This window comes from Kogia breviceps, chromosome X (genome assembly GCF_026419965.1).
Source record: "Kogia breviceps isolate mKogBre1 chromosome X, mKogBre1 haplotype 1, whole genome shotgun sequence".
NCBI lineage: Eukaryota > Metazoa > Chordata > Mammalia > Artiodactyla > Physeteridae > Kogia > Kogia breviceps.
This window is the reverse complement of record NC_081330.1, coordinates 82,155,475-82,180,541: the sequence shown is the minus strand read 5'-3', so window position 1 is coordinate 82,180,541 and position 25,067 is coordinate 82,155,475.

Sequence of the window (25,067 nt, the reverse complement as noted above, 5' to 3'; positions counted from 1 at the left end):
ATGCCCGTTCTCTCTTCTTTTGCACACAGGGAAATGTCTTCACGGCTGTTGTTAGGCCTTGACCCACTCGTGGCAGGGCAGCTCGCCATTAACTTTGGTGATGGCACTCGTGCAGCTCTCTGTGCCATGACTGTGCTTCGAAGACAGTAAACTACCCTTTCCATTGGAAGAGGGCACGCACGGAAGGGGAAGTCTCTGTTCTCTGGGAGAAGTGTTTGGTGCTACTGCGCCTCTGTGTTTGGTGGCTCACTGGCCACTAGCAATGTTTCTGCTCACCACTGTGGGGCAAACGTTGTGCAGCTAAGCTCACTTAGAAAGTACAAGTTGCAGAATTCCTTTCCGGGGCACCATCCAAATATCACATTCGTAGCATGCGGGTACTGCTTTCCTCCTAAGCTCTGCATTCGCAGCCAGCTACAATGTGTTTCTGTTGTGCAGAGACTCTGGTGCAGATGCCGCTGGAAACGGCCTCTGCTTCTGTGCTCTTTGAGAAGGCTGCTTTGAAGAACCTCTTACCTTGGCCTCTGCCAAGTACAGCCTTCTGCCTCTCTCCAAAACACACTTACCTTTGGGAGCTTGTGATTCCTTTGGAGAAACAGAGAGCCCTTTTCCTGAAGGGAAAATGCCCGTTCTCTCTTCTTCTTTTGCGCACAGGGAAATGCCTTCACGGCTGGTGTTGGGCCTTGACCCAGTCAAGGGAGGGCAGCTTCACATTCTCTTTGGTGATGGCACTTCTGCAGCACTATGGGCCATGACTGTGCTTCGAAGACAGAAAACTACCCTTTCCATTGGAAGAGGGCACGCACGGAAGGGGAAGTCTCTGTTTTCTGGGAGAAGTGTTTGGTGCTACTGCGCCTGTGTGTTTGGTGGCTCACTGCCCACTAGCAATCTTTCTGCTCACCACTTTGGGGCAAACGTTGTGCAGCTAAGCTCACTTAGAAAGTACAAGTTGCAGAATTCCGTTCCGGGGCACCATCCAAATATCACATTCGTAGCATGCGGGTACTGCTTTCCTCCGAAGCTCTGCATTCGCAGCCAGCTTCAATGTGTTTCTGTTTTGCAGAGACTCTGGTGCAGATTCCGCAGGAAACGGCCTCTGCTTCTGTGCTCTTTGGGAAGGCTGCTTTTAGGAACCTCTTACCTTGGCCTCTGCCAAGTACAGCCTTCTGCCTCTCTCCAATATTCACTTAAGTGTGAGAGCTTGTGTTTCCTTTGGAGAACAGAGAGTCCTTTTCCTGAAGGGAAAATGCCCGTTCTCTCTTCTTCTTTTGCACACAGGGAAATGCCTTCACGGCTGGTGTTGGGCCTTGACCCACTCAAGGGAGGGCAGCTTCACATTCCCTTTGGAGATGGCACTTCTGCAGCACTGAGGGCCATGACTGTGCTTCGAAGACAGAAAACTACCCTTTCCATTGGAAGAGGGCACACACGGAAGGGGAAGTCTCTGTTCTCTGGGAGAAGTGTTTGGTGCTACTGCGCCTCTGTGTTTGGTGGCTCACTGGCCACTAGCAATGTTTCTGCTCACCACTGTGGGGCAAACGTTGTGCACCTAAGCTCACTTTGGAAGTAAAAGTTGCAGAATTCCTTTCCGGGGCACCATCCAAATATCACATTCATAGCATGCGGGTACTGCTTTCCTCCTAAGCTCTGCATTCGCAGCCAGCTTCAATGTGTTTCTGTTGTGCAGAGACTCTGGTGCAGATGCCGCTGGAGACGGCCTCTGCTTCTATGCTCTTTGAGAAGGCTGCTTTGATGTACTTCTTACCCTAGCGGATGCCAAGTACAGCCTTCTGCCTCTCTCCAATACTCACTTACCTGTGAGAGCTTGTGTTTCCTTTGGAGAAACAGAGAGCCTTTTCCTGAAGGGAAAATGCCCGTTCTCTCTTCTTCTTTTACACACAGGGAAATGTCTTCACGGCTGTTGTCAGGCCTTGACCCATTCGAGGCAGGGCAGCTCCCCATTAACTTTGGCGATGGCACTCGTGCAGCTCTGTGGGCCATGACTGTGCTTCGAAGACAGTAAACTACCCTTTCCATTGGAAGAGGGCACGCACGGAAAGGGAAGTCTCTGTTCTCTGTGAGAAGTGTTTTGTGCTACTGAGCCTCTGTGTTTGGTGGCTCACTGGCCAGTAGCAATGTTTCTGCTCACCACTGTGGGGAAAACGTTGTGCAGCTAAGCTCACTTTGGAAGTACAAGTGCCAGAATTCCTTTCCGGGGCACCATCCAAATATCACATTCGTAGCATGCGCGTACTGCTTTCCTCCTAAGCTCTGCATTCGCAGCCAGCTTCAATGTGTTTCTGTTGTGCAGAGACTCTGGTGCAGATGCCGCTGGAGACGGCCTCTGCTTCTATGCTCTTTGAGAAGGCTGCTTTGATGTACTTCTTACCCTAGCGGATGCCAAGTACAGCCTTATGCCTCTCTCCAATACTCACTTACCTGTGAGAGCTTGTGTTTCCTTTGGAGAAACAGAGAGCCTTTTCCTGAAGGGAAAATGCCCGTTCTCTCTTCTTCTTTTACACACAGGGAAATGTCTTCACGGCTGTTGTCAGGCCTTGACCCATTCGAGGCAGGGCAGCTCCCCATTAACTTTGGCGATGGCACTCGTGCAGCTCTGTGGGCCATGACTGTGCTTCGAAGACAGTAAACTACCCTTTCCATTGGAAGAGGGCACGCACGGAAAGGGAAGTCTCTGTTCTCTGTGAGAAGTGTTTTGTGCTACTGAGCCTCTGTGTTTGGTGGCTCACTGACCAGTAGCAATGTTTCTGCTCACCACTGTGGGGCAAACGTTGTGCAGCTAAGCTCACGTTGGAAGTACAAGTGCCAGAATTCCTTTCCGGGGCACCATCCAAATATCACATTCTTAGCATGCGGGTACTGCTTTCCTCCTAAGCTCTACATTCGCAGCCAGCTTCAATGTGTTCCTGTTGTGGAGAGACTCTGGTTCAGATGCCGCTGGAGACGGCCTCTGCTTCTATGCTCTTTGAGAAGGCTGCTTTGATGTACTTCTTACACTAGCGGCTGCCAAGTACAGCCTTCTGCCTCTCTCCAATACTCACTTACCTGTGAGAGCTTGTGTTTCATTTGGAGAAACAGAGAGCCTTTTCCTGAAGGGAAAATGCCCGTACTCTCTTCTTCTTTTGCACACAGGAAATGTCTTCACGGCTATTGTTAGGCCTTGACCCACTCGAGGCAGGGGAGCTCCCCATTAACTTTGGCGATGGCACTCGTGCAGCTCTGTGGGCCACGACTGTGCTTCGGAAACAGTAAACTACACTTTGAATTGGAAGAGGGCACACACGGAAGGGGAAGTCTCTGTTCTCTGGGAGAAGTGTTTGGTGCTACTGCGCCTCTGTGTTTGGTGGTTCACTGCCCACTAGCAATCTTTATGCTCACCACTGTGGGGCAAACGTTGTGCAGCTAAGTTCAGTTAGGAAGTACAAGTTGCAGAATTCCTTTCCGGGGCACCATCCAAATATCACATTCGTAGCATGCGGGTACTGCTTTCCTCCTAAGCTCTGCATTCGCAGCCAGCCTCAATGTGTTTCTGTTGTGCAGAGACTCTGGTGCAGATGCCGCTGGAAACGGCCTCTGCTTCTTTGCTCTTTGAGAAGGCTGCTTTGAGGAACCTCTTACCTTGGTCTCCGCCAAGTAGGGCCTTTTGCCTCTCTCCAAAACTCACTTACCTGTGAGAGCTTGTGTTCCCTTTGGAGAAACAGAGAGCCCTTTTCCTGAAGGGAAAATGCCCGTTCTCTCTTCTTCTTTTGCACACAGGGAAATGCCTTCACGGCTGGTGTTGGGCCTTGACCCACTCGGGGGAGGGCAGGTTCACATTCCCTTTGGAGATGGCACTTCTGCAGCACTGTGGGCCATGACTGTGCTTCGAAGACAGAAAACTACCCTTTCCATTGGAAGAGGGCACGCACGGAAGGGGAAGTCTCTGTTCTCTGGGAGAAGTGTTTGGTGCTACTGCGCCTCTGTGTTTGGTGGCTCACTGCCCACTAGCAATGTTTCTGCTCACCACTGTGGGGCAAACGTTGTGCAGCTAAGCTCACTTAGGAAGTACAAGTGCCAGAATTCCTTTCCGGGGCACCATCCAAATATCACATTCGTAGCATGCGGGTACTGCTTTCCTCCTAAGCTCTGAATTTGCAGCCAGCTTCAATGTGTTCCTGTTGTGGAGAGACTCTGGTTCAGATGCCGCTGGAGACGGCCTCTGCTTCTATGCTCTTTGAGAAGGCTGCTTTGAGGTAACTCTTACCCTAGCTGCTGCCAAGTACAGCCTTCTGCCTCCCTCCAATACTCACTTACCTGTGAGAGCTTGTGTTTCCTTTGGAGAAACAGAGAGCCTTTTCCTGAAGGGAAAATGCCCATTCTCTCTTTTTCTTTTGCACACAGGGAAATGTCCTCACGGCTGTTGTTAGGCCTTGACCCACTCGAGGCAGGGCAGCTCCCCATTAACTTTGGCGATTGCACTCGTGCAGCTCTGTGAGCCATGACTGTACTTCGAAGACAGTAAACTACCCTTTGCATTGGAAGAGGGCACGCACGGGAGGGGAAGTCTCTGTTCTCTGGGAGAAGTGTTTGGTGCTACTGCGCCTCTGTGTTTGGTGGCTCACTGCCCACTAGCAATCTTTATGCTCACCACTGTGGGGCAAACGTTGTGCAGCTAAGCTCACTGAGGAAGTACAAGTTGCAGAATTCCTTTCCGGGGCACCATCCAAATATCACATTCGTAGCTTCTGGTACTGCTTTCCTCCTAAGCTGTGCATTCGCAGCCAGCTTCAATGTGTTTCTGTTGTGCAGAGACTCTGGTGCAGATGCCGCTGGAAACGGCCTCTGCTTCTGTGCTCTTTGAGAACGCTGCTTTTAGGAACCTCTTACCTTGGCCTCTGCCAAGTACAGCCTTCTGCCTCTCTCCAATACTCACTTACCTGTGAGAGCTTGTGTTCTCTTTGGAGAAACAGAAAGCCTTTTCCTGAAGGGAAAATGCCCGTTCTCTCTTCTTCTTTTGCACACAGGGAAGTGCCTTCACGGCTGGTGTTGGGCCTTGACCCACTCGAGGCAGGGCAGCTCCCCATTAACTGTGGCGATGGCACTCGTGCAGCTCTGTGAGCCATGACTGTACTTCGAAGACCGTAAACTACCCTTTGCATTGGAAGAGGGCACGCACGGAAGGGGAAGTCTCTGTTCTCTGGGAGAAGTGTTTGGTGCTACTGCGCCTCTGTGGTTGGTGGCTCACTGCCCACTAGCAATCTTTATGCTCACCACTGTGGGGCAAACGTTGTGCAGCTAAGCTCACTGAGGAAGTACAAGTGCCAGAATTCCTTTCCGGAGCACCATCCAAATATCACATTCGTAGCATGCGGGTACTGCTTTCCTGCTAAGCTCTGCATTTGCAGCCAGCTTCAATGTGTTCCTGTTGTGGAGAGACTGTGGTGCAGATGCCGCTGGAGACGGCCTCTACTTCTATGCTCTTTGAGAAAGCTGCTTTGAGGTACCTCTTACCCTGGCCGCTGCCAAGTACAGCCTTCTGCCTCTCTCCAATACTCACTTACCTGTGAGAGCTTGTGTTTCCTTTGGAGAAACAGAGAGCCTTTTCCTGAAGGTAAAACGCCCGTTCTCTCTTCTTCTTTTGCACACAGGGAAATGTCTTCACGGCTGTTGTCATGCCTTGACCCACTCGAGGCAGGGCAGCTCCCCATTAACTTTGGCGATGGCACTCGTGCAGCTCTGTGGGCCATGACTGTACTTCGAAGACAGTAAACTACCCTTTCCATTGGAAGAGGGCACGCACGGAAGGGGAAGTCTCTGTTCTCTGGGAGAAGTGTTTGGTGCTACTGCGCCTCTCTGTTTGGTGGCTCACTGGCCACTAGCAATGTTTCTGCTCACCACTGTGGGGCAAACGTTGTGCAGCTAAGCTCACTTAGGAAGTACAAGTGCCAGAATTCCTTTCCGGGGCACCATCCAAATATCACATTCGTAGCATGCGGGTACTGCTTTCCTCCTAAGGTCTGCATTCGCAGCCAGCCTCAATGTGTTTCTATTGTGCAGAGACTCTGGTGCAGATGCCGCTGGAAACGGCCTCTGCTTCTGTGCTCTTTGAGAAGGCTGCTTTGAGGAACCGCTTACCTTGGCCTCTGCCAAGTACGGCCTTCTGCCTCTCTCCAATACTCACTTACCTGTGAGAGCTTGTGTTCCCTTTGGAGAAACAGAGAGCCCTTTTCCTGAAGGGAAAATGCCCGTTCTCTCTTCTTCTTTTGCACACAGGGAAATGCCTTCACGGCTGGTGTTGGGCCTTGACACACTCGAGGGAGGGCAGCTTCACATTCCCTTTGGAGATGGCACTTCTGCAGCACTGTGGGCCATGACTGTGCTTCGAAGACAATAAACTACCCTTTCCATTGGAAGAGGGCACGCACGGAAGGGGAAGTCTGTGTTCTCTGGGAGAAGTGTTTGGTGATCCTGCGCCTCTGTATTTGGTGGCTCACTGCCCACTAGCAATGTTTCTGCTCACCACTGTGGGGCAAACGTTGTGCAGGTAAGCTCACTTTGGAAGTACAAGTGCCAGAATTCCTTTCCGGGGCACCATCCAAATATCACATTCGTAGCATGCGGGTACTGCTTTCCTCCTAAGCTCTGCATTCGCAGCCAGCTTCAATGTGTTTCTGTTGTGCAGAGACTCTCGTGAAGATGCCGCTGGAAACGGCCTCTGCTTCTATGCTCTTTGAGAAGGCTGCTTTGAGGAACCTCTTACCTTGGCCTCTGCCAAGTACAGCCTTCTGCCTCTCTCCAATACTCACTTAAGTGTGAGTGCTTGTGTTTCCTTTGGAGAACAGAGAGCCCTTTTCCTGAAGGTAAAATACCCGTTCTCTCTTCTTCTTTTGCACACAGGGAAATGCCTTCACGGCTGGTGTTGGGCCTTGACCCACTCGAGGGAGGGCAGGTTCACATTCCCTTTTGAGATGGCTCTTCTGCAGCAGTGTGGGCCATGACTGTGCTTCGAAGACAGAAATCTACCCTTTCCATTGGAAGAGGGCACGCACGGAAGGGGAAGTCTCTGTTCTCTGGGAGAAGTGTTTGGTGCTACTGCGCCTCTGTGTTTGGTGGCTCACTGCCCACTAGCAATGTTTCTGCTCACCACTGTGGGGCAATCGTTGTGCAGGTAAGCTCACTTTGGAAGTACAAGTGCCAGAATTCCTTTCCGGGGCACCATCCAAATATCACATTCGTAGCATGCGGGTACGGCTTTCCTGCTAAGCTCTGCATTCGCAGCCAGCTTCAATGTGTTCCTGTTGTGGAGAGACTCTGGTTCAGATGCCGCTGGAGACGGCCTCTGCTTCTATGCTCTTTGAGAAGGCTGCTTTGAGGTACCTCTTACCCTAGCGGCTGCCAAGTACAGCCTTCTGCCTCCCTCCAATACTCACTTAATTGTGAGAGTTTGTGTTTCCTTTGGAGAAACAGAGAGCCTTTACCTGAAGGGAGAATGCCCGTTCTCTCTTCTTCTTTTGCACACAGGGAAATGTCTTCACGGCTGTTGTTAGGCCTTGACCCACTCGAGGCAGGGCAGCTCCCCATTAACTTTGGCGATGGCACTCGTGCAGCTCTGTGGGCCATGACTGTGCTTCGAAGACAGTAAACTACCCTTTCCATTGGAAGAGGGCACGCACGGAAGGGGAAGTCTCTGTTCTCTGGGAGAAGTGTTTGGTGCTACTGCGCCTCTGTGTTTGCTGGCTCACTGGCCACTAGCAATGTTTCTGCTCACCACTGTGGGGCAAACGTTGTGCAGCTAAGCTCACTTAGGAAGTACAAGTGCCAGAATTCCTTTCCGGGGCACCATCCAAATATCACATTCGTAGCATGCGGGTACTGCTTTCCTCCTAAGGTCTGCATTCGCAGCCAGCCTCAATGTGTTTCTATTGTGCAGAGACTCTGGTGCAGATGCCGCTGGAAACGGCCTCTGCTTCTGTGCTCTTTGAGAAGGCTGCTTTGAGGAACCGCTTACCTTGGCCTCTGCCAAGTACGGCCTTCTGCCTCTCTCCAATACTCACTTACCTGTGAGAGCTTGTGTTCCCTTTGGAGAAACAGAGAGCCCTTTTCCTGAAGGGAAAATGCCCGTTCTCTCTTCTTCTTTTGCACACAGGGAAATGCCTTCACGGCTGGTGTTGGGCCTTGACACACTCGAGGGAGGGCAGCTTCACATTCCCTTTGGAGATGGCACTTCTGCAGCACTGTGGGCCATGACTGTGCTTCGAAGACAGTAAACTACCCTTTCCATTGGAAGAGGGCACGCACGGAAGGGGAAGTCTCTGTTCTCTGGGAGAAGTGTTTGGTGATCCTGCGCCTCTGTATTTGGTGGCTCACTGCCCACTAGCAATGTTTCTGCTCACCACTGTGGGGCAAACGTTGTGCAGGTAAGCTCACTTTGGAAGTACAAGTGCCAGAATTCCTTTCCGGGGCACCATCCAAATATCACATTCGTAGCATGCGGGTACTGCTTTCCTCCTAAGCTCTGCATTCGCAGCCAGCTTCAATGTGTTTCTGTTGTGCAGAGACTCTCGTGAAGATGCCGCTGGAAACGGCCTCTGCTTCTATGCTCTTTGAGAAGGCTGCTTTGAGGAACCTCTTACCTTGGCCTCTGCCAAGTACAGCCTTCTGCCTCTCTCCAATACTCACTTAAGTGTGAGTGCTTGTGTTTCCTTTGGAGAACAGAGAGCCCTTTTCCTGAAGGTAAAATACCCGTTCTCTCTTCTTCTTTTGCACACAGGGAAATGCCTTCACGGCTGGTGTTGGGCCTTGACCCACTCGAGGGAGGGCAGGTTCACATTCCCTTTTGAGATGGCTCTTCTGCAGCAGTGTGGGCCATGACTGTGCTTCGAAGACAGAAATCTACCCTTTCCATTGGAAGAGGGCACGCACGGAAGGGGAAGTCTCTGTTCTCTGGGAGAAGTGTTTGGTGCTACTGCGCCTCTGTGTTTGGTGGCTCACTGCCCACTAGCAATGTTTCTGCTCACCACTGTGGGGCAATCGTTGTGCAGGTAAGCTCACTTTGGAAGTACAAGTGCCAGAATTCCTTTCCGGGGCACCATCCAAATATCACATTCGTAGCATGCGGGTACTGCTTTCCTGCTAAGCTCTGCATTCGCAGCCAGCTTCAATGTGTTCCTGTTGTGGAGAGACTCTGGTTCAGATGCCGCTGGAGACGGCCTCTGCTTCTATGCTCTTTGAGAAGGCTGCTTTGAGGTACCTCTTACCCTAGCGGCTGCCAAGTACAGCCTTCTGCCTCCCTCCAATACTCACTTAATTGTGAGAGTTTGTGTTTCCTTTGGAGAAACAGAGAGCCTTTACCTGAAGGGAGAATGCCCGTTCTCTCTTCTTCTTTTGCACACAGGGAAATGTCTTCACGGCTGTTGTTAGGCCTTGACCCACTCGAGGCAGGGCAGCTCCCCATTAACTTTGGCGATGGCACTCGTGCAGCTCTGTGGGCCATGACTGTGCTTCGAAGACAGTAAACTACCCTTTCCATTGGAAGAGGGCACGCACGGAAGGGGAAGTCTCTGTTCTCTGGGAGAAGTGTTTGGTGCTACTGCGCCTCTGTGTTTGGTGGCTCACTGCGCACTAGCAATCTTTCTGCTCACCACTGTGGGGCAAACGTTGTGCAGCTAAGCTCACTGAGGAAGTACAAGTGCCAGAATTCCTTTCCGGGGCACCATCCAAATATCACATTCCTAGCATGCGGGTACTGCTTTCCTCCTCAGCTTTGCATTCGCAGCCAGCTTCAATGTGTTTCTGTTGTGCAGAGACTCTGGTGCAGATGCCGCTGGAAACGGCCTCTGCTTCTGTGCTCTTTGAGAAGGCTGCTTTGAGGAACCTCTTACCTTGGCCTCTGCCAAGTACGGCCTTCTGCCTCTCTCCAATACTCACTTACCTGTGAGAGCTTGTGTTTCCTTTGGAGAAACAGAGAGCCTTTCCCTGAAGGGAAAATGCCCGTTCTCTCTTCTTCTTTTGCACACTGGGAAATGCCTTCACGGCTGGTGTTGGGCCTTGACCCACTCGAGGGAGGGGAGCTTCACATTCCCTTTGGAGATGGCACTTCTGCAGCATTGTGGGCCATGACTTTGCTTCGAAGACAGAAAACTACCCTTTCCATTGGAAGAGGGCACGCACGGAAGGGGAAGTCTCTGTTCTCTGGGAGAAGTGTTTGGTGCTACTGCGCCTCTGTGTTTGGTGGCTCACTGGCCACTAGCAATGTTTCTGCTCACACTGTGGGGCAAACGTTGTGCAGCTAAGCTCACTTAGGAAGTACAAGTGCCAGAATTCCTTTCGGGGGCACCATCCAAATATCACATTCGTAGCATGCGGGTACTGCTTTCCTGTAAAGCTCTGCATTCGCAGCCATCTTCAGTGTGTTCCTTTTGTGGAGAGACTCTGGTGCAGATGCCACTGGAGACGGCCTCTGCTTCTATGCTGTTTGAGAAGGCTGCTTTGAGGTACCTCTTACCCTAGCGGCTGCCAAGTACAGCCTTCTGCCTCCCGCCAATACTCACTTACCTGTGAGAGCTTGTGTTTCCTTTGGAGAAACAGAGAGCCTTTCCCTGAAGGGAAAATGCCCGTTCTCTCTTTTTCTTTTGCACACAGGGAAATGTCTTCACGGCTGTTATTATGCCTTGACCCACTCAAGGCAGGGCAGCTCCCCATTAACTTTGGCGATGGCACTCGTGCAGCTCTGTGGGCCATGACTGTGCTTCGAAGACAGTAAACTACCCTTTCCATTGGAAGAGGGCACGCACGGAAGGGGAAGTCTCTGTTCTCTGGGAGAAGTTTTTGGTGCTACTGCGCCTCTGTATTTGGTGGCTCACTGGCCAGTAGCAATGTTTCTGCTCACCACTGTGGGGCAAACGTTGTGCAGCTAACCTCACTTGGGAAGTACAAGTGCCAGAATTCCTTTCGGGGTCACCATCCAAATAACACATTCGTAGCATGCGGGTACTGCTTTCCTCCTAAGCTCTGCATTCGCAGCCAGCTTCAATGTGTTCCTGTTGTGGAGAGACTCTGGTTCAGATGCCGCTGGAGACGGCCTCTGCTTCTATGATCTTTGAGAAGGCTGCTTTGATGTACTTCTTACCCTAGCGGCTGCCAAGTACAGCCTTCTGCCTCTCTCCAATACTCACTTACCTGTGAGAGCTTGTGTTTCCTATGGAGAAACAGAGAGCCTTTTCCTGAAGGGAAAATGCCCGTTCTCTCTTCTTCTTTTGCACACAGGAAATGTCTTCACGGCTGTTGTTAGGCCTTGACCCACTCGAGGTAGGGCAGCTCCCCATTAACTTTGGCGATGGCACTCGTGCAGCTCTGTGGGCCACGACTGTGCTTCGAAAACAGTAAACTACACTTTGCATTGGAAGAGGGCACACACGGAAGGGGAAGTCTCTGTTCTCTGGGAGAAGTGTTTGGTGCTACTGCGCCTCTGTGTTTGGTGGCTCACTGGCCACTAGCAATCTTTCTGCTCACCACTGTGGGGCAAACGTTGTGCAGCTAAGTTCAGTTAGGAAGTACAAGTTGCAGAATTCCTTTCCGGGGCACCATCCAAATATCACATTCGTATCATGCGGGTACTGCTTTCCTCCTAAGCTCTGCATTCGCAGCCAGCTTCAATGTGTTCCTGTTTTGGAGAGACTCTGGTGCAGATGCCGCCCGAGACGGCCTCTGCTTCTATGTTCTTTGAGAAGACTGCTTTGAGGTACCTCTTACCCTGGCCGCTGCCAAGTACAGCCTTCTGCTTCTCTCCAATACTCAGTTACCTGTGAGAGCTTGTGTTTCCTTTGGAGAAACAGAGAGCCTTTTCCTGAAGGGAAAATGCCCGTTCTCTCTTCTTCTTTTGCACACAGGGAAATGTCTTCACGGTTGTTGTTAGGCCTTGACCCACTCGAAGCAGGGCAGCTCCCCATTAACTTTGGCGATGGCACTCGTGCAGCTCTGTGGGCCATGACTGTGCTTCGAAGACTTTAAACTACCTTTTCCATTGGAAGAGGGCACGCACGGAAGAGGAAGTCTCTGTTCTCTGGGAGAAGTGTTTTGTGCTACTGAGCCTATGTGTTTGGTGGCTCACTGGCCACTAGCAATGTTTCTGCTCACCACTGTGGGGCAAACGTTGTACAGCTAAGCTCACTTAGGAAGTACAAGTTGCAGAATTCCTTTCCGGGGCACCAGCCAAATATCACATTCGTAGCATGCGGGTACTGCTTTCCTGCTAAGCTCTGCATTCGCAGCCAGCTTCAATGTGTTTCTGTTGTTCAGAGACTCTGGTGCAGATGCCGCAGGAAACGGCCTCTGCTTCTGTGCTCTTTGAGAAGGCTGCTTTGAGGAACCTCTTACCTTGGCCTCTGCCAAGTACAGCCTTCTGCCTCTCTCCAATACTCACTTAAGTGTGAGAGCTTGTGTTTCCTTTGGAGAACAGAGAGCCCTTTTCCTGAAGGGAAAATACCCGTTCTCTCTTCTTCTTTTGCACACAGGGAAATGCCTTCACGGCTGGTGTTGTGCCTTGACCCACTCGAGGGAGGGCAGCTTCACATTCCCTTTGGAGATGGCACTTCTGCAGCAGTGTGGGCCATGACTGTGCTTCGAAGACAGAAATCTACCCTTTCCATTGGAAGAGGGCACGCACGGAAGGGGAAGTCTCTGTTCGCTGGGAGAAGTGTTTGGTGCTACTGCGCCTCTGTGTTTGGTGGCTCACTGGCCACTAGCAATGTTTCTGCTCACCACTGTGGGGACAACATTGTGCAGCTAAGCTCACTTAGGATGTTCAAGTGCCAGAATTCCTTTCCGGGGCACCATCCAAATGTAACATTCGTGACATGCGGGTACTGCTTTCCTGCTAAGCTCTGCATTCGCAGCCAGCTTCAATGTGTTCCTGTTCTGGAGAGACTCTGGTGCAGATGCTGCTGGAGACGGCTTTTGCTTCTATGCTCTTTGAGAAGGCTGCTTTGAGGTACCTCTTACCCTGGCCGCTGCCAAGTTCAGCCTTCTGCCTCTCTCCAATACTCACTTACCTGTGAGAGCTTGTGTTTCCTTTGGAGAAACAGAGAGCCCTTTTCCTGAAGGGAACATGCCCGTTTTCTCTTCTTCTTTTGCACACAGGGAAATGTCTTCACGGTTGTTGTTAGGCCTTGACCCACTCGAAGCAGGGCAGCTCCCCATTAACTTTGGCGATGGCACTCGTGCAGCTCTGTGGGCCATGACTGTGCTTCGAAGACAGTAAACTACCCTTTCCATTGGAAGAGGGCACGCACGGAAGGGGAAGTCTCTGTTCTCTGGGAGAAGTGTTTGGTGCTACTGCGCCTCTGTGCTTGGTGGCTCACTGCCCACCAGCAATCTTTCTGCTCACCACTGTGGGGCAAACGTTGTGCAGCTAAGCTCACTTAGGAAGTACAAGTTGCAGAATTCCTTTCCGGGGCACCATCCAAATATCACATTCCTAGCATGTGGGTACTGCTTTCCTCCTAAGCTCTGCATTCGCAGCTAGCTTCAATGTGTTTTTGTTGTGCAGAGACTCTGGTGCAGTTGCCGCTGGAAACGGCCTCTGTTTCTGTGCTCTTTGAGAAGGCTGCTTTGAGGAACCTCTTACCTTGGCCTCTGCCAAGTACGGCCTTCTGCCTCTCTCCAATACTCACTTAAGTGTGAGAGCTTGTGTTCCCTTTGGAGAACAGAGAGACCTTTTCCTGAAGGTAAAATACCCGATCTCTCTTCTTCTTTTGCACACAGGGAAATGCCTTCACGGCTGGTGTTGGGCCTTGACCCACTCGAGGGAGGGCAGCTTCACATTCCCTTTTGAGATGGCACTTCTGCAGCACTGTGGGCCATGACTGTGCTTCGAAGACAGAAAACTACCCTTTCCATTGGAAGAGGGCACGCACGGAAGGGGAAGTCTCTGTTCTCTGGGAGAAGTGTTTGGTGCTACTGCGCCTCTGTGTTTGGTGGCTCACTGCCCACTATCAATCTTTATGCTCACCACTGTGGGGCAAACGTTGTGCAGCTAAGCTCACTTTAGAAGTACAAGTGCCAGAATTCCTTTCCGGGGCACCATCCAAATATCACATTCGTAGCATGCGGGTACTGCTTTCCTCCTATGCTCTGCATTCGCAGCCAGCTTCAATGTGTTCCTCTTGTGGAGAGACTCTGGTTCAGATGCCGCTGGAGAGGCCCTCTGCTTCTATGCTCTTTGAGAAGGCTGCTTTGAGGTACCTCTTAACCTAGCGCCTGCCAAGTACAGCCTTCTGCCTCCCTCCAATACTCACTTACCTGTGAGAGCTTGTGTTTCCTTTGGGGAAACAGAGAGCCTTTTCATGAAGGGAAAATGCCCGTTCTCTCTTTTTCTTTTGCACACAGGGAAATGTCTTCACGGCTGTTGTTAGGCCTTGACCCACTCGAGGCAGGGCAGCTCCCCATTAACTTTGGCGATGGCACTCGTGCAGCTCTGTGGGCCATGACTGAGCTTCGAAGACAGTAAACTACCCTTTCCATTGGAAGAGGGCACGCACGGAAGGGGAAGTCTCTGTTCTCTGGGAGAAGTGTTTGGTGCTACAGCGCCTCTGTGTTTGGTGGCTCACTGCGCACTAGCAATATTTCTGCTCACCACTGTGGGGCAAACATTGTGCAGCTAAGCTCACTTAGGAAGTACAAGTTGCAGAATTCCTTTCCGGGGCACCATCCAAATATCACATTCCTAGCATGCGGGTACTGCTTTCCTCTTAAGCTCTGCATTCGCAGCCAGCTTCAATGTGTTCCTGTTGTGGAGAGACTCTGGTTCAGATGCCGCTAGAGACTGGCTCTGCTTCTATGCTCTTTGAGAAGGCTGCTTTGTGGTACCTCTTACCCTAGCGGCTGCCAAGTACAGCCTTCTACCTCCCTCCAATACTCACTTACCTGTGAGAGCTTGTGTTTCCTTTGGAGAAACCGAGAGCCTTTTCCTGAAGGGAAAATGCCCGTTCTCTCTTTTTCTTTTGCACACAGGGAAATGTCTTCACGGCTGTTGTTAGGCCTTGACCCACTCGAGGCAGGGCAGCTCCCCATTAACTTTGGCGATGGCACTCGTGCAGCTCTGTGGGCCATGACTGTGCTTCGAAGACAGAAAACTACCCTTTGCATTGGAAGAGGGCACGCACGGAAGGGGAAGTCTCTGTTCTCTGGGAGAAGTGTTTGGTGCTACTGCGTCTCTGTGTTTGGTGGCTCACTGCCCACTAGCAATCTTTATGCTCAACACTGTGGGGCAAACGTTGTGCAGCTAAGCTCACTTTGGAAGTACAAGTGCCAGAATTCCTTTCCGGGGCACCATCCAAATATCACATTCGTAGCATGCGGGTACTGCTTTCCTGCTAAGCTCTGCATTTGCAGCCAGCTTCAATGTGTATCTGTTGTTGAGAGACTCTGGTGCAGATGCCGCTGGAGACGGCCTCTGCTTCTATGCTCTTTGAGAAGGCTACTTTGAGGTACCTCTTACCCTAGCGGCTGCCAAGTACAGCCTTTTGCCTCCCTCCAATACTCACTTACCTGTGAGAGCTTGTGTTTCCTTTGGAGAAACAGAGAGCCTTTTCCTGAAGGGAAAATACCCGTTCTCTCTTCTTCTTTTGCACACAGGGAAATGTCTTCACGGCTGTTGTTAGGCCTTGACCAACTCGAGGCTGGGCAGCTCCCCATTAACTTTGGCGATGGCACTCATGCAGCTCTGTCTGCCATGACTGTGCTTCGAAGACAGAAATCTACCCTTTCCATTTGAAGAGGGCACGCACGGAAGGGGAAGTCTCTGTTTTCTGGGAGAAGTGTTTGGTGCTACAGCGCCTCTGTGTTTGGTGGCTCACTGGGCACTAGCAATGTTTCTGCTCACCACTGTGGGGCAAACATTGTGCAGCTAAGCTCACTTAGAAAGTACAAGTTGCAGAATTCCTTTCCGGGGCACCATCCAAATATCACATTCCTAGCATGCGGGTACTGCTTTCCTCCTAAGCTGTGCATTTGCAGCCAGCTTCAATGTGTTTCTGTTGTGCAGAGACTCTGGTGCAGATGCCGGTGGAAACGGCCTCTGCTTCTGTGCTCTTTGAGAAGGCTGCTTTGAGGAACCTCTTACCTTGGCCTCTGTCACGTACGGCCTTCTGGCGCTCTCCAATACTCACTTACCTGTGAGAGCTTGTGTTTCCTTTGGAGAAACAGAGAGCCCATTTCCTGAAGGGAAAATACCCGTTCTCTCTTCTTCTTTTGCACACAGGGAAATGACTTCACGGCTGGTTTTGGGCCTTGACCCACTCGAGGGAGGGCTGCTTCACATTCCCTTTGGAGATGACACTTTTGCAGCACTTTCGGCCATGACTGTGCTTCGAAGACAGAAAACTACCCTTTCCATTGGAAGAGGGCACGCACGGAAGGGGAAGTCTCTGTTCTCTGGGAGAAGTGTTTGGTGCTACTGCGCCTCTGTGTTTGGTGGCTCACTGGCCACTAGCAATGTTTCTACTCACACTGTGGGGCAAACGTTGTGCAGCTAAGCTCACTTAAGAAGTACAAGTGCCAGAATTCCTTTCCGGGGCACCATCCAAATATCACATTCGTAGCATGAGGGTACTGCTTTCCTGCAAATCTCTGCATTCGCAGCCAGGTTCAGTGTGTTCCTGTTGTGGAGAGACTCTGGTGCAGATGCCACAGGAGACGGCCTCTGCTTCTATGCTCTTTGAGAAGGCTGCTTTGAGGAACCTCTTACCCTGGCTGCTGCCAAGGACAGCCGTCTGCCTCTCTCCAAAACTCACTTACCTGTGGGAGCTTGTGTTTCCTCTGGAGAAACAGAGAGCCTTTTCCTGAAGGGAAAATGCCCGTTCTCACTTCTTCTTTTGCACACAGGGAAATGTCTTCACGGCTGTTGTTAGGCCTTGACCCACTCGAGGCAGGGAAGCTCCCCATTTACTTTGGCGATGGCACTCGTGCAGCTCTGTGGGCTATGACTGTGTTTCGAAGACAGTAAACGATCCTTTCAATTGGAAGAGTGCAGGCTCGAAAGGGGAAGTCTCTGTTCTCTGGGAGAAGTGTTTGGCACTACTGCGCCTCTGTGTTTGGTGGCTCACTGTCCAGTAGCAAAGTTTCTCTCACAAATGTGGGGCAAACGTTGTGTAGCTAAGCTCACTTAGGAAGTACAAGTTGCAGAATTCCTTTCCTGTACACCATCCAAATATCACATTCGTAGAATGCGGGTACTGCTTTCCTCCTAAGCTCTGCATTCGCAGCCAGCTTCAATGTGTTTCTGTTGTGCAGAGACTCTGGTGCAGATGCCGCTGGAGACGGCCTCTGCTTCTATGCTCTTTGAGAAGGCTGCTTTGAGGAACCTCTTACCCTGGCCTCTGAAAAGTACAGCCTTCTGACTCTCTCCAATACTCACTTACGTGTGAGAGCTTGTGTTTCCTTTGGAGAAACAGAGAGCCCTTTTCCTGAATGTAAAATACCCGTTCTCTCTTCTTCTTTTGCACACAGGGAAATGCTTTCACGGCTGGTGTTGGGTCTTGACCCACTCGAGGGAGGGCAGCTTCACATTCCCTTTGGAGATGGCACTTCTGCAGCACTGTGGGCCATGACTGTGCTTGGAAGACAGAAATCTACCCTTTCCATTGGAAGAGGGCACGCACGGAAGGGGAAGTCTCTGTTCTCTGGGAGAAGTGTTTGGTGCTACTGCGCCTCTGTGTTTGGTGGCTCACTGGCCACTAGCAATGTTTCTGCTCACCACTATGGGGCAAACGTTGTGCAGATAAGCTCACTTAGGAAGTACAAGTGCCAGAATTCCTTTCCGGGGCTCCATCCAAATATCACATTCGTAGCATGCGGGTACTGCTTTCCTCCTAAGCTCTGCATTCTCAGCCAGCTTCAATGTGTTCCTATTCTGGAGACACTCTGGTGCAGATGCCGCTGGAGACGGCCTCTGCTTCTATGCTCTTTGAGAAGGCTGCTTTGAGGAACCTCTTACCCTGGGTGCTTCCAAGGACAGCCTTCTGCCTCTCTCCAATACTCACTTACCTGTGAGAGCTTGTGTTTCCTTTGGAGAACAGAGAGCCCTTTTCCTGAAGGGAAAATGCCCGTTCTCTCTCCTTCTTGTGCACACAGGGAAATGTCTTCACGGCTGGTATTGGGCCTTGTCCCACTCGAGGCAGGGCAGCTCCCCATAAACTTTGGCGATGGCACTCGTGCCGCTCTGTGGGCCCTCACTGTGCTTCGAAGACAGTAAACTACCCTTTCCATTGGAAGAGGGCACGCATGGAAGGGGAAGTCTCTGTTCTCTGGGAGAAGTGTTTGGTGCTAGTGCGCCTCTGTGTTTGGTGGCTCACTGGCCACAAGCAATCTTTCTGCTCACCACTGTGGGTCAAACGTTGTGCAGCTAAGCTCACTTAGGAAGTACAAGTGCCAGAATTCCTTTCCGGGGCACCATCCAAATATCACATTCGTGGCATGCGGGTACTGCTTTCCTGCTAGGCTCTGCATTCGCAGCCAGCTTCAATGTGTTCCTGTTGTGGAGAGACTCTGGTTCAGATGCTGCTGGAGACGGCCTCTGCTTTTATGCTCTTTGAGAAGGCTGCTTTGAGGTACCTCTTACCCTGGCTGCTGCCAAGGACAGCCTTCTGCCTCTCTCCAAAACTCACTTACCTTTGGGAGCTTGTGTTTCCTATGGAGAAACAGAGAGCCTTTTCCTGAAGGGAAAATGCCCGTTCTCTGTTTTCCTTTTGCACACAGGGAAATGTCTTCACGGCTGTTGTTAGGCCTTGACCCACTCGAGGCAGGGCAGCTTCCCATTAACTTTGGCGATGGGACTCATGCAGCTCTGTGGGCCATGACTGTGCTTCGAAGACAGTAAACTACCCTTTCCATTGGCAGAGGGCACGCACGGAAGGGGAAGTCTCTGTTCTCTGGGAGAAGTGTTTGGTGCTACTGCGCCTCTGTGTTTGGTGGCTCACTGCCCACTAGCAATCTTTCTGCTCACCACTGTGGGCAAACGTTGTGCAGCTAACCTCACTTTTGAAGTACAAGTTGCAGAATTCCTTTCCGGGGCACCATCCAAATATCACATTCGTAGCATGCGGGTACTGCTTTCCTCCTAAGCTCTAAATTCGCAGCCAGCTTCAATGTGTTCCTGTTGTGGAGAGACTCTGGTGCAGATGCCGCTGGAGAGGGCCTCTGCTTCTATGCTCTTTGAGAAGGCTGCTTTGAGGTACCTCTTACCCTAGCGGCTGCCAAGTACAGCCTTCTGCCTCTCTCCAATACTCACTTAAGTGTGAGACCTTGTGTTTCCTTTGGAGAACAGAGAACCCTTTTTCTGAAGGTAAAATACCCGTTCTCTCTTCTAATTTTGCACACAGGGAAATGCCTTCACGGCTGATGTTGGGCCTTGACCCAGTCGAGGGAGGGCAGCTTCACATTCCCTTTGGACATGGCACTTCTGCAGCACTGTGGGCTATGACTGTGCTTCGACGACAGAAATCCACCCTTTCCATTGGAAGAGGGCACGCACGGAAGGGGAAGTCTCTGTTCCCTGGGAGAAGTGTTTGGTGCTACTGCGCCTCTGTGTTTCGTGGCTCAGTGGCCACTAGCAATGTTTCTGCTCACCACTGTAGGGCAAACGTTGTGCAGCTAAGCTCACATTGGAAGTACAAGTGCCAGAATTCCTTTCCGGGGCACCATCCAAATATCACATTCGTGGCATGCGGTTACTGCTTTCCTGCTAAGCTCTGCATTCGCAGCCAGCTTCAATGTGTTCCTGTTGTGGATAGACTCTGGTGCAGATGCTGCTGGAGACGGCCTCTGCTTCTATGCTCTTTGAGAAGGCTGCTTTGAGGTACCTCTTACCCTGGCCGCTGCCAAGTACAGCCTTCTGCCTCTCTCCAATACTCACTTACCTGTTAGAGCTTGTGTTTCCTTTGGAGAAACAGAGAGCCTTTTACTGAAGGGAAAATGCCCGTTCTCTCTTCTTCTTTTGCACACAGGGAAATGTCTTCACGGCTGTTGTTAGGCCTTGACCCACTCGAGGCAGGGCAGCTCCCCATGAACTTTGGAGATGGCAGTCGTGCAGCTCTGTGGGCCATGACTGTGCTTCGAAGACAGAAAACTACCCTTTCCATTGGAAGAGGGCACGCACGGAAGGGGAAGTCTCTGTTCTCTGGGAGAAGTGTTTGGTGCTACTGCGCCTCTGTGTTTGGTGGCTCACTGCCCACTAGCAATCTTTATGCTCACCACTGTGGGGAAAACGTTGTGCAGCTAAACTCACTGAGGAAGTACAAGTGCCAGAATTCCTTTCCGGGGCACCATCCAAATATCACATTCGTAGCATGCGGGTACTGCTTTCCTGCTACGCTCTGCATTCGCAGCCAGGTTCAATGTGTTTCTGTTGTGCAGAGACTCTGGTGAAGATGCCGCTGGAAAGGGCCTCTGCTTCTATGCTCTTTGAGAAGGCTGCTTTGAGGAATCTCTTACCTTGGCCTCTGCCAAGTACAGCCTTCTGCCTCTCTCCAATACTCACTTAAGGGTGAGAGCTTTTGTATCCTTTGGAGAACAGAGAGTCCTTTTCCTGAAGGTAAAATACCCGTTCTCTCTTCTTCTTTTGCACACAGGGAAATGCCATCACGGCTGGTGTTGGGCCTTGACCCACTCGAGGGAGCGCAGCTTCACATTCCCTTTTGAGATGGCACTTCTGCAGCACTGTGGCCCATGACTGTGCTTCGAAGACAGAAAACTACCCTTTCCATTGGAAGAGGGCACGCACGGAAGGCGAAGTCTCTGTTCTCTGGGAGAAGTGTTTGGTGCTACTGCGCCTCTGTGTTTGGTGGCTCACTGCCCACTAGCAATCTTTATGCTCACCACTGTGGGGCAAACATTGTGCAGCTAAGCTCACTTAGTAAGTACAAGTTGCAGAATTCCTTTCCGGGGCACCATCGAAATATCACATTCGTAGCATGCGGGTACTGCTTTCCTCCTAAGCTCTGCATTCGCACCCAGCTTCAATGTGTTTCTGTTGTGCAGAGACTCTGGTGCAGAAGCTGCTGGAAACGGCCTCTGCTTCTTTGCTCTTTGAGAAGGCTGCTTTGAGGTACCTCTTACCCTAGCGGCTGCCAAGTTCAGCATTCTGCCTGCCTCCAATACTCACTTACTTGTGAGAGCTTGTGTTTCTTTTGGAGAAACAGAGAGCCTTTTCCTGAAGGGAAAATGCCCGTTCTCTCTTCTTCTTTTGCAAACAGGGAAATGTCTTCACGGCTGTTGTTAGGCCTTGACCCACTCGAGGCAGGGCAGCTCCCCATTAACTTTCGCGATGGCACTCGTGCAGCTCTGTGGGCCATGACTGTGCTTCGAAGACAGAAAACTACCCTTTCCATTGGAAGAGGGCACGCACGGAATGGGAAGTCTCTGTTCTCTGGGAGAAGTGTTTGGTGCTGCTGCGCCTCTGTGTTTGGTGGCTCACTGGCCACTAGCAATGTTTCTGCTCACACTGTGGGGCAAACGTTGTGTAGCTAAGCTCACTTAGGAAGTACAAGTGCCAGAATTCCTTTCCGGGGCACCAACCAAATATCACATTCGTAGCATGCGGGTACTGCTTTCCTGCAAAGCTCTGCCTTCGCAGCCAGCTTCTGTGTGTTCCTGTTGTGGAGAGACTCTGGTGCAGATGCCATTGGAGACGGCCTCTGCTTCTATGCTGTTTGAGAAGGCTGCTTTGAGGAACCTCTTACCCTGTCTGCTGCCAAGGACAGCCTTCTGCCTCTCTCCAAATCTCACTTACCTGTGGGAGCATGTGTTTCCTATGGAGAAACAGAGAGCCTTTTCCTGAAGAGAAAATGCTCGTTCTCTCTTCTTCTTTTGCACAGAGGGAAATGTCTTCACGGCTGTTGTTAGGCCTTGACCCACTCGAGGCAGGGCAGCTCCCCATTAACTTTGGCGATGGCACTCGTGCAGCTCTGTGGGCCATGACTGTGCTTCGAAGACAGTAAACTTCCCTTTCCATTGGAAGAGGGCACGCACGGAAGTGGAATTCTCTGTTCTCTGGGAGAAGTGTTTGGTGCTACTGCGCCTCCGTGTTTGGTGGCTCACTGCCCACTAGCAAGCTTTCTGCTCACCACGGTGGGGCAAACGTTGTGCAGCTTAGCTCACTGAGGAAGTACAAGTTGCAGAATTCCTTTCCAGGGCACCATCCAAATATCACATTGTTAGCATGCCGGTCCTGCTTTCCTCCTAAGCTCTGCATTCGCAGCCAGCTTCAATGTGTTCCTGTTGTGGAGAGACTCTGGTGCAGATGCCGCTGGAGACGGCCTCTGCTTCTATGCTCTTTGAGAAGGCTGCTTTGAGGTACCTCTTACCCTAGCGGCTGCCAAGTACAGCCTTCTGCCTCTCTCCAATACTCACTTACCTGTGAGAGCTTGTGTTTCCTTTGGAGAAACAGAGAGCCTTTTCCTGAAGGGAAAATGCCCGTTCTCTCTTCTTCTTTTGCACACAGGGAATTGCCTTCACGGCTGGTGTTGGGCCTTGACCCACTCGAGGGAGGGCAGCTTCACATTCCCTTTTGAGATGGCACTTCTGCAGCACTGTGGGCCATGACTGTGCTTCGAAGACAGAAATCTACCCTTTCCATTGGGAGAGGGCACGCACGGAAGTGGAAATCTCTGTTCTCTGGGAGAAGTGTTTGGTCCTACTGCGCCTCTGTGTTTGGTGGCTCACTGGCCCCTAGCAATGTTTCTGCTCACCACTGTGGGGCAAACGTTGTGCAGCTAAGCTCACTTAGGAAGTACAAGTGCCAGTATTCCTTTCCGGGGCACCATCCAACTATCACATTCGTGGCATTCGGGTACTGCTTTCCTGCTAAGCTCTGCATTCGCAGCCAGCTTCAATGTGTTCCTGTTGTGGAGAGACTCTGGTGCAGATGCCGCTGGAGACGGCCTCTGCTTCTATGCTCTTTGAGAAGGCTGCTTTGACGTACCTCTTACCCTGGCCGATGCCAAGTACAGCCTTCTGCCTCTCTCCAATACTCACTTACCTGTGAGAGCTTGTGTTTCCTTTGGAGAAACAGAGAGCCTTTTCCTGAAGGGAAAATGACCGTTCTCTCTTCTTCTTTTGCACACAGGGAAATGCCTTCAAGTCTGGTGTTGGGCCTTGACCCACTCGAGGGAGGGCAGCTTCACATTCCGTTTGGAGATGGCACTTCTGCAGCACTGTGGGCCATGACTGTGCTTCGAAGACAGGAAACTACCCTTTCCATTGGAAGAGGGCACGCACGGAAGTGGAAGTCTCTGTTCTCTGGGAGAAGTGTTTGGTGCTACTGCGCCTCTTTCTTTGGTGGCTCACTGCCCACTAGCAAGCTTTCTGCTCACCACTGTGGGGCAAACGTTGTGCATCTAGCTCACTTTGGAAGTACAAGTGCCAGAATTCCTTTCCGGGGCACCATCCAAATATCACATTCGTAGCATGTGGGTACTGCTTTCCTCCTAAGCTCTCCATTCGCAGCCAGCTTCAATGTGTTCCTGTTGTGGAGAGACTCTGGTTCAGATCCCGCTGGAGACGGCCTCTGCTTCTGTGCTCTTTGAGAAGGCTGCTTGAAGAACCTCTTTCCTTGGCCTCTGCCAAGTACAGCCTTCTGCCTCTCTCCAATACTCACTTAAGTGTGAGAGATTGTGTTTCCTTTGGAGAAACAGAGAGCCCTTTTCCTGAAGGGAAAATGCCCGTTCTCTCTTCTTCTTTTGCACACAGGGAAATGCCTTCACGGCTGGTATTGGGCCTTGTCCCACTCGAGGCAGGGCAGCTCCCCATAAACTTTGGCGATCGCACTCGTGCAGCTCTGTGGGCCCTGACTGTGCTTCGAAGACAGTAAACTACCCTTTCCATTGGAAGAGGGCACGCATGGAAGGGGAAGTCTCTGTTCTCTGGGAGAAGTGTTTGGTGCTAGTGCACCTCTGTGTTTGGTGGCTCACTGCCCACTAGCAATCTTTCTGCTCACCACTGTGGGGCAAACGTTGTGCAGCTAAGCTCACTTAGGAAGTACAAGTGCCAGAATTCCTTTCCGGGGCACCATCCAAATATCACATTCGTACCATGCGGGTACTGCTTTCCTCCTAAACTCTGCATTTGCAGCCAGCTTCAATGTGTTCCTGTTGTCGAGAGACTCTGGTTCAGATGCCGCTGGAGACGGCCTCTGCTTCTATGCTCTTTGAGAAGGCTGCTCTGAGGTACCTCTTACCCTGGCCGCTGCCAATTCAGCCTTCTGCCTCTCACCAATACTCACTTACCTGTCAGAGCTTGTGTTTCCTTTGGAGAAACAGAGAGCCTTTTCCTGAAGGGAAATGCCCGTTCTCTCTTCTTCTTTTGTACACAGGGAAATATCTTCACGGCTGTTATTAGGCCTTGACCCACTCGAGGCAGGGCAGCTACCCATTAACTTTGGCGATGGCACTCGTGCAGCTCTGTGGGACATGACTGGGCTTCGAAGTCAGTAAACTACCCTTTCCATTGGAAGAGGGCACGCACGGAAGGGGAAGTCTCTGTTATCTGGGAGAAGTGTTTGGTGCTACTGCGCCTCTGTGTTTGGTGGCTCACTGCCCACTAGCAATGTTTCTGCTCACCACTGTGGGGCAAACGTTGTGCAGCTAAGTTCACTTAGGAAGTACAAGTGCCAGAATTCCTTTCCGGGGCACCATCCAAATATCACATTCGTAGCATGCGGGTACTGCTTTCCTCCTAAGCTCTGCATTCGCAGCCAGCTTCAATGTGTTCCTGTTGTGGAGAGACTGTGGTTCAGATGCCCCTGGAGACGGCCTCTGCTTCTATGCTCTTTGAGAAGGCTGCTTTGAGGTACCTCTTACCCTAGCGGCTGCCAAGTACAGCCTTCTGCCTCCCTCCAATACTCACTTACCTGTGAGAGCTTGTGTTTCCTTTGGAGAAACAGAGAGCCCTTTTCCTGAAGGGAAAATGGCCGTTCTCTCTTCTTCTTTTACACACAGGGAAATGCCTTCACGGCTGGTGTTGGGCCTTGACCCACTCGAGGGAGGGCAGCTTCACATTCCCTTTGGAATGGCACTTCT